This window comes from Saimiri boliviensis, chromosome 1 (genome assembly GCF_048565385.1).
Source record: "Saimiri boliviensis isolate mSaiBol1 chromosome 1, mSaiBol1.pri, whole genome shotgun sequence".
NCBI lineage: Eukaryota > Metazoa > Chordata > Mammalia > Primates > Cebidae > Saimiri > Saimiri boliviensis.
Genome location: NC_133449.1, coordinates 260989698 through 261006932, shown reverse-complemented (window position 1 = coordinate 261006932; position 17235 = coordinate 260989698). Strand labels below are relative to the sequence as shown.

At 39.4% G+C, this 17235-nt stretch overlaps 1 pseudogene; it reads right to left on the bottom strand.

Moving 5' to 3' along the window:
• Positions 1–13812: 13812 nt before the first annotated feature.
• On the bottom strand, positions 13813–15939 carry LOC101027733 (T-complex protein 1 subunit alpha pseudogene; annotated as a pseudogene).
• Positions 15940–17235: the final 1296 nt, after the last annotated feature.

Genomic DNA, 17235 nt, shown 5'->3' with positions numbered 1-17235 from the left:
AATATCCTACTCAATTTTATTCATGGACCTTATACAAAAAAGCCTCTGGGTTGAAAGAGACCTTCAGAGAGCCAACCAAGATAAGCTCTAGTGTACAGATGACTGGGCTAAGCCTAGAGGAGGGCAGTCCTTCAGAGGAAGCACGTGGAGGCCTGCGTGTAAAAGGGCCAGAGGCTGACAGCCCTCTCCAGAAACCACATTTAAGGTTATTTATCACAGTCTTTTTGAATGCATGATCTCTACCATCTCTTTACTGTCTCCAAGCTCTTCTTGTCTCCTCAGGAGAAGCCACTCATTGACATCTGGCAGATAATAGAATATCCCTACTAACATGATGATGGTCTGGTCATTTGAACTATGAAATTAAGTAACCACACAAAATACACTGCCTCAATCATAGTATTTCATCGAAAACCACATGTAAAAACTCATTAAAGACAAAACCTATAACCAATGAGTTAAGACATCCTTTTTGGAATTAGAGAGGCCCAACTGCCTTCATTATACTTAGTTGAATCTACATGGAAAAGTATACACTCAGTTTAGTTGAAATGTAAGAATATTAAAAAATATTTAATATTCAGAGAATACTTGCTAGGAATATGCTTGACTCAACTTAAAATTCCTTGCACGAAAGAGCCAACAGATAGATGCATCAACAATTTACAAATCATTGACACAGAAATAATTATGCAATGGCTGGATATGGTGGCTCACACCTATAATACCAGCACTTTGGGAAGCTGAGGCACGCAGATCACTTAAGGCCAGGAATTCAAGACCAGCCTGGCCAATCTTGAGAAATCCCCTCTCTACTAAACATGCAAAAATAGCTGAATGTGGTGACACACATCTGTAGTTCCAGTTACTGGGGAGGCTGAGGCACAAGAATCACTTGAACTTGGGAGGCGGAGGTGGCAGTGAGGTGAGATTGCACCTCTGCACTCCAGCCTGGACAAAAAAGTGAGACTCTGTCTCAAAACAAAAAACAAAAAAAAGAAAAAAAAAAAAGAAATAGCTTTGTAATAAGGCATGTGGTATCACAATAAGAAAGAGATTATCTCTGGGAAAGACAGAAAAGAGTTCACAGTAGAGGTACAATATAAAAGGTGGCCTTAAAAAATCAGTAGGAGTTGGCCGGGCGCGGTGGCTCACGCCTGTAATCCCAGCACTTTGGGAGGCCGAGGCGGGTGGATCACGAGGTCAAGAGATTGAGACCATCCTGGTCAACATGGTGAAACCCCGTCTCTACTAAGAATACAAAAATTAGCTGGGCATGGTGGCGCATGCCTGTAGTCCCAGCTACTAGGGAGGTGGAGGCAGGAGAATTGCTTGAACCCAGGAGGCGGAGGTTGCAGTGAGCCGAGATCGCGCCATTGCACTCCAGCCTGGGTAACGAGAGCGAAACTCCATCTCAAAAAAAAAAAAAAAATCAGTAGAAGTTGAATAATTGTAGCAAGAACACTGATATGTTAAGGCAGTTTCTCTTTAAGTTTCTTAGTGACAACTCCTGTAGGCAAGTTTTTCATCTTAGTCTTGGTTCCCTATCCACATCATATGTCACCTACCATATGCCATCAAGAAATTTTGGCTAATAGGTTGCAAATAAAGAATCAGCAGTCATCTAAATGAAATGAGATGAGAAGAGAAATGTGTTATGGAAGAAAGTCAATGTAGTTTTATTAGATTGTATATAATTGAATAAAAGCATTAAATGCGGGGAGGTTTGCAGTTTTTCCCTGATACCTTTTGCCTGGTCGTTTTCTTCTTCTTTCCTTCTTCATGAAGAAGCAAAAGGTTAAAATCCCTTCATGTGTACTCTCTTGAGATAACAGTGCAAAAGAAAGCACTCTACTTCCCGGGGTCTGACTACATCTAAGGGACTTGAAGTGTCAAGAGCATATCATGGGGTCACAGATAACAGAGACAAAAGAGTTTGCCTTAGAACTAAGAGAAGGACTAAATAGCATGGAATACAACATTTTTGGGGGGTCAAAGAATGAGACACTCTCAGCGTAGGGGTGGGGAGAAATAGAAACAGGAGATTTTTAACGAGTTGCCATGAAATATCTATTCGGATTTTTTTAATTGAGAGGAAAAAGACAAGTAAAGATTAGAATTTCTGATCAGGCTTGATTTGTTTAGATATAACTGTGCTTCGGAAGTATTTCATACATAAAACATAATTCTGTAGAACTGATTTATTTTAGCAACATAGGAAGGGAATCAGGATGGGGACTTACATTTATCAAATACCTATCAGCTGCACTCACTTGGGAGGCTTTAGCTGCTATTAACTTCTCCTGCTGCACCAGGTTTGCTGTAGTGATACTCCCTCTTCAGTGCCAGATTTATCTTCCTACTCAACACTCAGGAAACCAGACATACGCTTACATTTTATTAATCTTCAATGCAATTTATCTGTATGCCAGATTTCCTGGGAGACAGTTATTAGCTAGAGAATTAATACACAGTTTTCACATGAATGTTTTCCCATATACCACTCCCCACATACATGCAATTTTTAAAAATGTGGCTGCATCTAATGAGATACTCACTTGGCTTGGAGATTCTCACTCCACCCATGCAGTGATTATCTGCTGTTGTTAGTCTCTCTCTATGAACAAATGTTTTCAATCTGAGCAAGACCAACTTTATGCAGTCAGACACAGTGAGTTAATGCAGACCTGTGGTTGTCTCGGGCAGTTTTACAGAGTTGTTGGCTCTTTTAATCAGTTTACTAGAGCTACCATGTCAAAGTACTACAAACTTGGTGGATTAAAACAAAAGAAATATATCCTCACCAGTTCTGGAAGCCAGCTTCAGGAGTCTGAAACTGAGGTGCCAGCAGGACCATGTTTGCTCTGAAGGCTCTAAGGAAGAATCCTTCCTTCTTTCTTCCAGCTTCCAGGGACCCTTGGCATTCCTTGGTGTGTGCGTGCAGCATTACACCAGTCTCTGCTACTGTCTTCACTTGGCCTTTTTCTTCCCTGTGTCTGTGTGTCTTCTCTTCTCACAAATATGCCAGTCATTGGATTTAGAACCCACCCTAAATCCTGGATAATTGTATCTCAAAATCCTTTACTAATTACACCTGCAAAGATCCTATTTCTAAACAAGGTCACATTTGGAAGTTGTTTGGGCATGAACTTCCAGGGTTGGGGGACACAATTCAACCCATCACACTCCTTTACATAGTCAAACCAAAGAAAGAAGGGGGTAAAAGCAGGGCAAATGCTATCCTAACCCCTCCGGGGGGCTGCTTCTGGTGTTTCTGTTTGCCTAACTCAGGAAGTGGCTTTGCATCGCAGCAGTTAACATTTTGCTGGCTGTTGACCCTTGACAGCCTGGAAGAGAGGCTGCCGTCTCACTAGCAGCTCAAACCCTTTGCCTTCCTGCTGCCTTTCATCACCTGTTTCCATGAGTCTGTTTTTGAGACGCACATACTACCCAGGCTACTCACAAATTCTTCAAATTACCTTTCAACCTGTGCCTATTTCAGGCTGAGTGATTTGTGAGTTTCTCATTCGCGGACTGTTGCTGTTTTCAATGATTTTTCTCTAGTCCAATCTGCATTCTAACAAGCTGATTTCTAAATGTGGCCCAGGAACTAACTGTTGTGTCCATTTTAAACCTGCTCTTGGTACTGTTTATGTTACTTCTTATGTGACAGTTTTCCCATTTTAGCTAATTTGAACTAAGCTTTCCAGGTAAAAATTGAAAAATTGGTAAAATCTACACAACCCTTGCTGTCTTAGTGTAATGACCATGTTTTCTGAACATTAATCCTAGACATGTGGTCTAATATGGATGAAGGCATTCTCTGGAAATTCAATTTGTCCTAAGTATAGGAGTGTCAAACACCAGGCCAGCTTTTATGAGAAACATCTAACCACAGTGCCTTATCTACTGTAAAGACGCAAATACTTCCACAAAAGGAAAATTCTCTCACCTCAAATGTAAAACTTTGTTACCTGATTTAGCATCAAAATGAAGATAGGATATAAAAAAGGCACTTCAGTTTTAGGATAATCTGTTAGCAAAGCAAGATCTAAATATTTGTCTTAATATGTATAAATGTATCACTATTCTAAGACTTAATAGGTGATTTCTAAAATCAGACATTTTTACCAGTGAAGATATTTAAGTTTTAGTCAACAGAGTGGTAAGAATATTCTAGGCAATCAACTTAGCAATGCAATATGCAAATTATCTAGCAAAATAGAAGTATTCTAATTTGTTGCAGACTACAATATCTTGGTTTTGTTTTTTTTTTAAACAAGTTTTTGCAATGTCTCAATACTAATTGACTTACATTAATATACATTAATTTTATGATATTGGTTTAAAATATATTCTTAAATGATATAATTAGGCCATTCAAAATGTTTTATTTCCTTTTTTTAAGAAGAGAGTGTTTTTAACCTGTTTTTCCTTCTTGTCATCATTTCATACAGTTATTTAAAAATAACTTCTCATTTCTTTAGCTACTTTTGGCAAAAAAAAATATATATATATATATATATATATATGTTTAACTTCATTTCTATTCTAGTTCAGGTCAGAGCCCTCCTTTGTGAGTTTGCTAACAGCTCAAATTAAACTCAGCTTTTATCCTTGGGGTACAGAATAAGTAAACAAACACAATTCAGACAAAACCGAATTACCTGCAGGAAATAACTGTTCTATTATAGTACCAGCAAAAAAAAATAGCTCAACCTCATTTGCCCAGTCCTCAAATGCTTACTTTTGATGCTTCTTTCACACACACAAAAAAAATCTCTGTAAATAGCCAAAGGGTTGTCTTAGTCCATTGGTGTTGCTACAACGAAGTACCACAAACTGTGGCTTATAAACAACAGAAATATATTTCTCAAAAATTTTAGAAGCTGGAAAATCCAAGATCAAGGTGCCACCGTATTTGAAGTCTGGTGAGGGGCCACTACCTGATTCATAGATGACACCTTCTTGCCATGTCTTCGTGTGGTGGAAGGGTCAAGGGAGCCCTATGAAGACTCTTTTATAAGGGCAGCAGTCTCATCAGATTAGTGCCTAACTCAGATTAGTGCCCAACCATATCCCAGAAGGCCCCCTCTCCATTCAAAGAGGCTGAACAGGTATGGCCAAAAGAGGTAAGAGGTAAGTAAAACCAGAAAAGGATAACATCATAGAGATCAAAAAGAATCAAAATTCAAAAAAAAGTAAATGAAGTGGTTAGTAGTTACAACTGCACTCCCAATATGAGCTGGAAGGTGGGACGTGAAAATAAGATACTCTTTCTGCTCTTACAAAGATTATTGTATTACCCCTCTGCATTTTTTTTCTTTTTTTTTTTGAGACGGAGTTTCGCTCTTGTTACCCAGGCTGGAGTGCAATGGCGCAATCTCGGCTCACCGCAACCTCCGCCTCCTGGGTTCAGGCAATTCTCCTGCCTCAGCCTCCTGAGCAGCTGGGACTACAGGCACACACCACCATGCCCAGCTAATTTTTTGTATTTTTAGTAGAGACGGGGTTTCACCATGTTGACCAGGATGGTCTCGATCTCTTGACCTCGTGATCCACCCGCCTCGGCCTCCCAAAGTGCTGGGATTATAGGCGTCAACCACCGCCCCGGACCTATCCCTCTGCATTTAATTTCTACCTTGGCTCCTTGGGACTGAGAAATTTATCCCTCTTCCAACAATTATCCTGGAATCTGGAGCCCTGATCTAAACCCTAGTTCCTATAGCATGGGTATCCAGTCATGCTAGCTCTGTTATTTTTTCACATAGCTTATAGATGAGGTGCTTGACTTTCCACTGCTAAAAATTATCTTCATTTCTTTCCTACTTGATTGAGGTCTGTTGTTTTCAGGTCCCTGTTACCAACTGGCTCATTTTGTTTCTAATTGGGTGCAAAAACACCCTTCTTCCCATGGCCCCAACTTAACATGGGCCACCTGTTCTTATATATGGAATGGTTCTGTTCTTATATAGATGTTCATAAGACAGAGAGGACCTGCATTGTTGAGGATAAAAGTTCAAGAGGAGTCTCAAGCCTTGTTTTCAGCCAAGAGTTTTTTTCTTCTCTATAACTCAGGTAGCTTTTTTTTATGTTCCCTTGAGAAAGTTAATTTTGAGATTTCTTGCTTCTTTAAGAGGACATTTGTTAGCAGGGTACTGATCCTGTTGTGTTGTTGGACAGGTGGGTTTTATTCAGGACTCAAGTTCTCAGTTCTTCCTCCTGTTACATTCCATACATTAGACTCCCTGTTGAGTGAGGAAATCAGGGCAGACTATAGAATCATCTGTTCCTTGGTACTGCAATATCACCTGGCAGATGGAAACTTTTGGCTGGATTGTAGAGGAAGGCATTCTTTTCTGCCACTGGCAGTAATTTAGGGAATTTTCTTTCTGGCTCGTAAAGTTGTCCTTTGTAAACACTATAATTTTGGCTATCTAGTCCCCTATCAATTTTCCATGCTAAAAGGAGCTGAGCCTTGGTGTAGATGAGCCTTGGTATAGATGATAATTTGTGAGCATCTTATAATGGGCAATTTTTTTATAATAGATGTAATTTTTTCCATCTAAGCTTTGCCTAAACTGGTATTATAAGCATACAGCCATGCCAGAAGTTTTATGGAGAGCAGGAGGTGTCAAGTAAAACCCAAGCTATAATTTTTCAAATCTGTGGTGAAAAAGATTCACGTACAGTTTATAAAGTGCTGATTTTGCTTTTGATCTAGTAACATAAGAGAATTTAAAGTTAAATTTATCATATGTCAATCATTTCAGAAGAGTTGAGTCACATCATACAGGAAAGTTACCTTCAAAAGAGTATCCCATAAACACAAATTTTCAAATAGTCAAATATTATTAAACTTTCTTGAATTTTTGACAAATAGAGTTCAAACTTTCGATAGGAACATGCTTTTTAATAAGTTCAGAATAGGCACTTTTTGCAGTTAATACAGAGCACTATTCTGCTAGAACTCCAGAGCATGTGCCAGCATTTGAATTCTCATAATTAGCTTGTATTTTCAAGCATTGAACAAAAACAGTAGTCTTTTAAAGATTAAAAGTATTTGTGCAGCAAACTTGCATAACTTGAGATATGCATAAGTTGACAATTCAGTTAGAGAGCATGAGGAACCTCATTTCCAAGAAAAGTACACAGTAGTTTCTTTCATTTTCAGGACAAAGACAAGGATCTCACCAACCACTATCTTAGAGCTCCCACTGGATGAAGGAGTAATAATAACTATGCTTATCCTACTTCTAGCTGGCTCACTAGTCGAGGGATGACCTGTATCAGGGAACTAGCACTAAGGTTCCAGTTCAAAGTGCTGGTAGTATCCAGTTAGAAATAATTGGAAGTTACCTCATTTTGATGGAAACATAGTCTCTATCATACACACAATTTTGTGAAATAATTGAATGGCCTATATGGTAGGACTAAATATGTTACATACCCACAAGATACAATATGACTATGGAAGTCAACTTGGATCTCATTCATAGTAGCCTTGAATTTAAATTTGTGTACTTAGAAATTCAAAAAAAATGCATCATGTTGATTCCAACAAGGGCTTCTGAAAAGTATCTTTAATATATCTCCTTTGTGAAAGATCACTGAAAAGAAAAATAATATACATTTCAGAGAAGCTCCTCCCAATTCCAAGTTCATCCCCAATCCTGGTGACTTCAGCAGTAGCATGTGACTGCTTCTCCTTAACTTATATGGCATTCCTTAAGTCTCTATCCAAAATTGTCCATCTTCAGATCTTTCATTTTCAGATTTAACATCCGTGGTAGTTTAGACATTTTCACAGATGGCACCAATTGAGTAATGTACTAGAAGTCAATTCATACTTTTGTTTTTGCTGCTGCTGCTTGTGGCAGAATAGCATAGCGGGGAAGTGTGAATATTAATGTAGACAAATGTGGGTGTGAAATCTCAGACTTTCATTTACTATCTATCACTTTGGGCAATTCTCCTTGCTTCTTTAATCTCCAATATCTTCATCTGTAAAATGGGGTTAATATTTATTTCTTAAAGATATGTGGAGATTACATAATATATTTTAAGTTCCGGATACCAGCTAAGCCAGTGGTTCTCAAGCACTAATTTGCAAAAGAATCAGTTTAAGAGCTTGATTTTAAAAAACCACTGCATTCAGAAGTGCTGATTCAAAAGATCTGGGGAGGAGTTTGAGAATTCATATCTATTAACCTCAGCACCTCAGGTACTTCTATTTCAAGTGTTTTAAAGAACATACACACTTTGAGAAACACTACATTAGAATCTTAATGGATGTTAATTCCCCTTCATTTTCCTTACAATAATCTTGCTAACAAAGTATAAAAATCTGATGCTAGAATCAGACATCATCCCCAACCAGCAGTTATTTTAGAAATTCATCAATTATCTCAAAGCTCCAACTCTATTTCACCATCCATAGCTGAACTCACACTGCTAATACTCAGAGAAAATGGAAGCCATGGGACAGAAAATGTGCCAAATCTATAAACTGATTCCTTCTTTGTTCATCTAGTGAATGAATGTTTATTGAATGCCTGATAGATACCAGGCACAGCTTTAAGGCAGCTGTCAGCAAACTATGCCCCATGGGCCAAATTCTGTCTGCTGCCTATATTTATAAATAAAGTTTTATTAGAACAGAGTCATGTTCACTTGCTTACATGGCTTATAGCTGCTTTTGTACTGCAATAGCAGAGTTAAGAATTATGATAAATATTGTGTGGCCCTCTGTCTTAGTCAAATCAGGCTGCTGTAACAAAAATACTACTATAAAATGTGTGAGGCTTATAAACAATAAACATTTATTTCTCACAGTTCTGGAGTCTGTGAAGACCAGTGTCAAAACAGTAGCAGACTCAGTGTCTGGGGAGGGCCTCTTCCTCATAGAAGGTGCCTTCTAGCTGGGTTCTCACATGGCACAAGGGGCAAACACAGAGGTTCCCTGGAGCCTCTTTAATAAGGGCACTAATCCCATTCATGAGGGAAGAGCTCTCATAATCTAACCATCTTCCAAAGGCTCTACTTCTTAGAAATGTAGAATTCAACATAGGGATTTGGTCAAACATAAATATTCAGACCATCATATCCTCAAAGCCTAAAATACTAACTCTTTGGGTCTTTCAGAAAAGTTTTTTAATCCCTAATCTAGGGATAGACTTTCGAACATGATTTCCCTTATTAGATTCTTATTTCTTACCTGATACCCCTAAACATCTAGCTTTTTCTCTTCACCTCAAGAAGCACCAATATTGCAACCTTTGGATAATGTAAGCAGAAAATGGAATCAGTTGAAGATATATTTATTAGCTAAATTTGGAATAAGCTAGAGTCCAGAGATCCAAGTCAGGAAGAAGGGCAAACCCTGGAGTTTTAAACTGCAGAAATGTCTTAGCCATGGAGTCAGGGTATCAAGGTAATGAACAGTTGAATTGTCATATTCAGTCCATGTATCATTCCCTTCAAAATTCAAAGTTCTACGATAAACTGTTTGAAGAGCCCATGTGGGATCCAGGTCTGTTCCCTAAAGATAAGCAGGGCACTTTGACTTCCTACCCACCAAAAATGCCTTCAAGGACAAGGAGGAGATTTTCCAGAAAAGAAAGCAGGATGTTATTTAAAAGGGTCACAATTTAAGTAGACAAGAAACAAACAAATGCTGAAAAACAGTCCTTTGGGAAAGGAGAGGTGGAGGCTTAAATTATGTTCCCCAAATCCACTTCAGGCTTAGACTGAAAAGGTAAGAGATCTGAAAGAAAGAATTTTTTAAGAAAATTGCCCTTTACATCCAGATCACACCAGATTTCCTTTAAACCTTGGCTGTTTCAGTTTTGGCTTTCCAGAAGTTCTCAGCAATTTCTCATATTCTCCAGCTTCTGTATGACTTTTAGAACAGTTATTTTTACTGTGAGCCTGTCATGATATTCATTATGTTACCTCACCCCTTCGTACTGATGGGGTCCTCAAAAGTAGGGGTGATGGCCCGAATATTGATGATGTCTATCCCTGATCATTTTTCTCCTAATTCTCCTTCTGATTAAGATACATGATCCCTACTAGGGATATTAAATATTTTAAAAGGTAAGTTTGCTTTTAATTTATTTATTTATTTTAATTTATTTAACAAATGCTTAGTTCTTTAATGTGTGCCCAAGTATCCAAATCTTTTAGGTCTAACCTTTGCAACTATTAATTTATTAGCAACAATAGGAGATAGGCACTATGATTAATCCACTTTGTAGATGAAGAAGTTGAGTATAAGAAGTTTAATGGGCAGGGCACCATGGCTTATGTCTGTAATCCCAGCACTTTGGAAGGCTGAGTAGGCAGATCTCCTGAGGTCAGGAGTTCAAGACCAACCTCGCCAATATGGTGAAACCTTGTCTCTACTGAAAATACAAAAATTAGCCAGACATGATGGTGCGTGCCTGTAATCCCAGCTCCTTGGGAGGCTGAGGCATGAGAATCGCTTGAACCTGAGAGGTAGATGTTGTAGTGAGCTGAGATCGCACCACTGCACACCAGCCTGGGTGACAGAGTGAGACTCCATCTTACAAAAAAAAAAAAAAAAAAAAAAAGTCTCATGTGCCTTGGATGGGCACGGTGGCTCACAAATGTAATCTCAGCACTTTGAGAGGCCGAGGCTGGTGGATCACCTGAGGTCAGGAGTTTGAGACCAGCCTGGCCAACATGGTGAAACCCTGTCTCTACTGAAAACACAAAAATTAGCTGGATATGGTGATGGGCCCCTGTAATCTCAGCCACTCTTGAGGCTGAAGTGGGATAATCTTTTGAACCTGGGAGATGGAGTTTACAGTGAGCCAAGATTATGCCACTGTACTCCAGCCTGGGCAACAAAGTAAGACTCCATCTCAAAAAAAAAAAAAAAAAAAAAAAAAAAAAAGAGAAGAAAAATTCATGTAACTTGACATCCTTCCTGATATGGCTAATAAGTGACAGAGCAGGTATTTTAATCCAGGCTCTGAAATTTGTTTAACCCCAAAACCATGTTTTTCCCTCAAACATTACAAAATTAACTGATCCACAAAGGAATTGGAGACATGACATTGACCTTATTAACAGCTAACGATCATTAGCAGTTTAATTCTCTGGAGCTCAGCTTTGTGGAATTTTATATAGCAAATTTGCAGTACAAAAAACCATTATCTGCTAATTACCAACATCTACTCATGCCTGACTCAGTTAAGTAAGTCTGCCTCTTTATGTTTTCATTTATTTATACAAGTATGTGCAGAGAGAGCTGTATTCAGGCAGCCTTCAAGGTGCTGGAGATACCAAGAGGCATAGGTTTATGATATCAGAGGAGGTATGTCTAATCCAGACCTTAGAGGCTGAAGGAGAGGCTCTTAGAAGAGAAACATGTACATTCCATGAAAGTGGATCATGTAGGGAGGAGGATGGTGATTAGGGGAAAGCTGGCTCCTAGAGTGGGCATATTGTGCCTAGATCCCAAGGCAGGAAGCTGCATGCTGAGTACAGCTATCACACAGGAAGTGTCTGAGACTGGAGTCTAAACTTCAGCTGTCTAATTTGGGACTCACTAGCCACATGTAGATATTTAATTTTAAATTCATTAAATTAAGTACAATAAAAATTAAGGTACTTAGTGACATTAGCCACATTTCATTGCTCAATGGTTACCTGTGGCTAATGGACACCATACTAGACATGCAGACATAGAACAATTCCATCATCACAGAAAGTTCTGTTTGGATTGCACTGCTCTAGAGTACTGAGCCTAGGCACTCTTTAGAAATGTTAATTTTTAAGTCAAACTTATAAGTAATAGAACAAAATCTCTGGGGATGGGACTTGGGAATCTGAACATTTTTAACGTCTGCAGATAATTCTGATTGGAAAGCAGATGTGCAAACCATAATAAAGAGTGCAGTTACTGAATAAAGTGGTGGGAGAGGCAGAGACAGACAAAGAATCTTTAGCAGTAAGCTAAGAGACCAGGATTTAAATATGAACATAAAGAGATCCTTTGAAAGGATAAAAGGAAGAAATTCTATTAGATTAGCACCCTCCAAACATTACTCCATTCTGTTGCTAGAATGGTCTTCACAAAACTCAGACCTCCTCTCGTCAACAACTTTCCCCTGATTAGTCTTTATGTTGCTTTTAGCTAATCAAAATCTCTAACATGACCTGCAGACATTACTATCAAGGATGTTTTAGATCCCTGACTCTTCCCTTCTCTCAACTGCACCACGAACCTGGGCAGTGACCTCAAACTTCTGTCACTTTCCTTTCAAAGATTAAAAATCATTTTGTGTAGCTGTTCATCACAGGCTGGCTGTAGGCTTCCTGAAGGCAAAGTCTGTGTCACTGTCTGCCCAGTACCTAGCAGAATGTCTAGCTCATAATAGTTTATAATAGATATTTCACAAATATTCAGGTATAGTCACAAAATGAATGGATCCATGGAGATTCTCAGTGAAGATCCCTCATTGGCCTTCTCTTAAATCTGTGAGCTACAGTTTTATTTTTCTGTCAAAAAGGAGAATGAAACTTACCAGGAAGCTCATTTGTTCAAAAGTAGAACATCTGACAATCTCTGGGCTCTATCTCTTCTGGAAATGTCAGTTCTCTGAAGACGAATTCTTGAAAAGGTTGTCTTATACAGTTATCTTCTTTTCACCTAATTCCACTATAATACAGTGGCTTTAATGCAGTAATATTGATTATCATTATAAATGTCATCAAATTCCAAATCCTATGTTAAATCTCTGCTTTGCCCTCCTTTATCATTCAGGATCTGCCTGATTACCACTTACATCAGTCACTGCTTTCTCTACACTCCGCTGTCCTGGGTGAACCATACAATCTTGAATTTTGTAACAATACCCTTCATCACCCTTGGACTATCCATGTATGTGTCTGCCTGACCTTCCCATGCTGAAGTTAGCAGGCAGGAATGCAGTAAGTCATTCCCTGGTGTTAACAAATTGAACTGCTTTGATTTCTTCAGAAAATGCCTCAATTATCTAACCTCCCTGCAACAGATAGGATAGCCAAGCTCTGAAATAGCCTTAGGCTACCCTACTAATGTTCTGCCTTAGCCAAGCCAGTCTTTTCACCATCTCTAAAACCTTCCACATCTTTGTTCATTGTGAGGCCCACATACTTGATTCACTCCTTTTCACCTAGCTTCCACCTTTCCTTTAGATGAAGCTTCTTCATGAAAACTCCTAGACTACTCAAGTCACTAGGGTATGTCTTAACTCAGGTTTTCAAACATAGCATCTAAGATTGAGATTCTTGTAAAAGTAATTTAATAAGGTTATGTTCTCTATAGAATAGGAGTTAGGGAAAGAAGCAAGACAGAATAAGAGAGAAAAGATAAGCAAATATGTGGTGTTGTCTAGAGATTAGCTTCCACTTTATCCCATAGGGAGCTGTTGAATATGAATTTTATCACAGAGCTGTTTCTCCCTTGAGTGGGGGTCAACTGTTTGTGCCCCACTGTCAGTGAGTTATGGGCCACTGGCTTTGGTGGGAGCCTAGGCTATAAACCCTTCAACTGGGATAGTTTCTTTTGACCTAAGGCAATCCTCTACAGAATTCTCCTAAAACAGTTCTCAGAGCAGCTAGGGACAGGGAAACAATCAGTGAAGAATATCTGGACGAGACACCACTATAGTGTAATTTTTTTTTTGACAGCTTGCTATACTTTAATGTATAATACTCAACTCAAGGTACAAGACAATTGCATCTAACATTGTTATAAATAAAAGAGGTATCAGATAAGTAATCAAGGGCTTCAGGACATCAAGGGCCCCAGTTATGAACAGCATCTTCATAACCTCCATGTTTAACATATTTACTCTCTGAGTATAATTTTATAAGATCATCAATTTGAAGAATGGTAATTGCCGCTTCTGTTGCAAATTTCAAACTTTTAACTTTAGCTATGGTTGGTTCAAACACTTCTGCTTGTTTGTTGTGTCCAGGTTTACCATTGCTCAAATCAAGACCAATCCATTTTAGATTTTTACGTTCTGGGTTAACCTGAGCCTAATTACAAAAAGCTCTTAACTTTGCAAGCAGATCTGTGGAGTTCTGGGCAGCATTAACTGCCAGTGTATTAGCAATAACAAGAAGTCTTGCAAATTCTGCAATAGCAAGCTGTTCTCAAGAACTCATGCTGGTTGCATAGTTTTCAGGGTATATGGAAAAGGCTGCTTCAACAGCAACCCCAGCTGGCATCACAGATTTTGACTCCAAAACTTTCTTCACTATGCAAAGAGCATCACGTAGAGAGTGTTCCATCTCATCACACATTAAGTCATTTGCCCCATGTAAGACAACTGATGCAGATGCACAAGTCTTACTGGTTTTGATTAAGATCAGCTCTCATCGTCACAAATTGTCTCCTGTACCACTTCTCCACCTGTCCCAACATTACAGCTTAAAAAGTTTCTTCACCCTTCAAATTGGCCAGGGTTGACAGAGTAGTCCCTCCAGAAGCTTTAGCAATGCATATAAGGTCCCTTTTTAAATCTCTCCTAATTGCTATAACACCAGCCTCTACAAAATACTTTGACACACATCATCAATTCCACCACTGCTTAGAATAATATTGGCATCAGTTTCCAGGATCTGCTGAATTTTCTCCTTGATAATATCTGATTCTGTCTAATTTGGTCCAGTTTTTCATGGTCTGTAATGACCATGTGTACACCAAGAGTATTAGTCCATTCTCACACTATTATAAAAAACTGCATAGATTGGGTAATTTATAAAGAAAATAAGTTTAATTGACTCACGGTTTTACAGGACATGGGAGGCCTCAGGAACTTACAATCCTGGCCCAAGAGGAAGGAAACATGTCCTTCTTCATATGGTGGCAGAAAGAAGTGCAGAGTGAAAGGGGGAAACAGCCCCTTATAAAATCATCAGATCTTGTGAGAACTCACTCACTATCACAAGAACAGCATGGGGTCCTTCCCCCAATATGTGGGAATTACAATTCGGATTACAATTCAAGATGAGATTTTGGTGGGGATAAAAGCCAGACCACATCACAAAGATTTATTTTTGTTTTTTACATGCTAAAGTCAAGGCAGGCAATTCATGCATGAATAATTCTTTTGGGCATGCCCTGTGATCCCACTACACAGCTGAGTGCATAGCCACTGATCAGCATACTCTCCACCTGACTTCTCCCATGGGCTTTCAGAATATTAACAGAATTGACTGGATAGTGAGGCTAGCCTCTTAATATCTGTGTATATAATAACAAATACAGCATCTATAAAAGAAACCACCATTTATTAAAAATGATTTTGGAAGACATTCATATCTCTCTCGGTGGCTTTAATCAGGCAATCTCTTCCCAGTTTCATCTGTTAATAATAAGGTTTTAACGGATATAACACAAGGCTTCCCACTGAGGTAGTTCCATCTCCAACTTCTTTGTCTTGCAGGTCAACGAGCTCACAAAGAACTTTAGCTGCAGGATTGTTCTATCTCCAGTAACTTCAGGATGGCTGCACCATCATTAGTAATGGTTACATCACCAACATCATCTACCAACATTTTATCCAAGCCAACTGGACTGAGGTAACTTTTTACAGTATTGGCAATTGAAGGTGCAGCCATAACATTCTGCGAGTGGACTACCTCCCCAGTGCTGCGGTCTCAGTCCCCAAATATGGACAGAAGTCCCTCCATCTTTACCACAGGGGTGTACATCCACTTCCACTCACGCCGTAGGCAACCAGTGTCGTGGCCCCTCAGCCACCCAGTGACCACAGCAGCGATGGGATGGAGCCTACCCGAGCGAGGCCGCGGGGCTGCTGGGCAACACCGCTCCATCAGCTTCGCAGCTCCCCGGGCCCAGCCACGGGACACGGTGGGAAGGCTATCGTGTAAATTTCTAACGAGAGCAAACATTTGTTTTTGGAGGGCATGGGAAGAGGGAAAACTTAGACATTACAATGCTTCATGGCTCTCCAAAGGACCAGTGTATAACAAGATGTGCAATATATCCACAGTATCAACATTTTATGGGAGGAGGGAATAAATAGGGGGAAAAAGTCTGAAAGCTCCTTAAAGGGGTAATGATGGGGAAAAAAAGGTTGAGAAACACTGCAATATGGGGTGCAGTCTGTTTGTTCTCTGAAGCCCTAATACATTGATTTCTACATTAATTGATTGTGCATGTGCTATTTTTTATTTCCCTCAGTGCATAGCCCATCAGCACACAGTAGTAATGGTCCTTTATTTGTGAAATTTATATACAGCAACTGCCCCAGATCATGGAAGAAATTCCACCTGGATCTGTTTACTTCCTTCTTGAACAGAAGACGAGATTTTCCCTTCATTCCCTCAACTCCATCCAAAGAGCTTAAATTCAAAACTCTCAGTTCCAGAAGTTGGAAGTTACAATGCACTATGATCACTCCACTGCACTCCAGCCTGGGCAACAGACTGAGAATGTCTCTAAAAAATAAAAATAAATAAAAAATAGAAAATAAAAATAAAACTTCCAGTTTAGGATTTAAAAATATTTGATGTTGGAGGTGGGTAATCAATCCATTGGATAAATCCAATCAATCCAAAGGATAAATCAATCCTTTATCCATTTTAATATAGTTCCAGAAAAGTCAGTCTTTCTTCCCTTTCCCACATCCTCCGCATGTTTCTCTCAAGTTCTCATTAGTTTCCCCGTTTCCCCTCTTTCTACCAGAGTCTGGTGTGAATTAATCTTTCCAGTCTGAAAATATGGTCCTGTAAATTTGCATCTGGCTGATTATTGAGACATATCTTTCAGCTCCAAACCCACCTTTCTACATTTGCTTTGTGATGCTGGGTCCCGGACTCTTCCAACCGTGTCTGACTTTTGCTAGATATCTCCCAGTTCAGCTCTGCCTAAGGAAGGTACTCAGAAGGGATGCTGAGCACAAAGAGAAGGAAAAGAGATGTGTTCGTTCCTAAGTGCTTGCTGCTCCCACCAGGGTCACCACAGCAAAGCTGTTCACCTGGGCAGTGGCAGTGGATGTGGCTCCAGTTTGTCCACACTCATAAAACTAGTCTCATTGTACCCTTCAGAGGTATCAGCACTGACCGCCCCATGTTACCTCCAGTAGGGGTCTGAGTTCCAGCTCTGTTAAGCCCCTTTCCCAAGTACCCATTCCAACCACTTTCCTTTGTTCCACCAGCATTTACTAGATCTGAGCCACCTCCGTG